The following is a 934-nucleotide window of genomic DNA, read 5'->3' as shown; positions in this document are numbered from 1 at the left end:
ATACTGGAGAATTAAAAGAAAGGAAGAAGAATGATAGCGAAAGAGGGTATTGGCATCCGTCAGTTATTTAAATAAAAGGAAGACGAGTTTGTCGTCGCTCTCCTTTACTAATGACAGCCAGCTTAGACCAGAGAGAGGAGGGAGGGAGGGAGAGGAGGAGGGCGGGAGAGAGGAGGGAGGAGAGGGAGGGGATAAAAATTTTTAGGTGAATATAAAAACAAAGGAAGACAATGATAGAGATATTTAAAAAGTTTTTTAAAACAGAAGACGAGAAATATGAAGAGAAAAGCCGCAAGGAGATAACGACATCAACAACACACACCGGTCAAAACTCTGACTAACTAGGAGCAGACAGACAGTCTGATATAGTTAGAGAGTCCTTGACTATAGTGTGAATTTAGTATGATATGACTATTTGGAGGTCTGAGTATATTATATAGTTAGGAGAGAGGCTGATATTATTATAGTAGGTGGGAATACTGTATAATTATATAGTTAGGAGAGTCTGATAATATGAATATTAGAGAGTGTGAATATATGTATAGTTACGAGAGAGTCTGGAATCATAGTTAATCAATTTCATTGTCTAAACACGCTTTACTGACTAGTAGAGAGAGAACATGGCCTAAGGGACAGAATGAGAGAGGAAGAGAGAGAACATGGCCTAAGGGACAATATGAAGAGGGAGAGAGAGAACATGGCCTAAAGGACAGAATGAGAGAGGGAAGAGAGAGAGAAATGGCGCCTAAGGGACAGAATGAGAGAGGGGTAAGAGGAGAGGATTACACTTGGAAACAATCCCATTTCACCCAGGTTTTTATATGGACACACACTGCACTCTACTGTAAAGTCAATGGTCGTCTCTGTATACCCGTCGCAAGACCACTGGTTGATGCTTATTTATAAAAACCTCTTAGGCCTCACTCCCCCCTAT

This window comes from Salvelinus sp. IW2-2015, unplaced genomic scaffold (genome assembly GCF_002910315.2).
Source record: "Salvelinus sp. IW2-2015 unplaced genomic scaffold, ASM291031v2 Un_scaffold1234, whole genome shotgun sequence".
Taxonomy (NCBI): Eukaryota; Metazoa; Chordata; class Actinopteri; order Salmoniformes; family Salmonidae; genus Salvelinus; species Salvelinus sp. IW2-2015.
Note: the sequence above shows the minus strand (reverse complement) of the source record.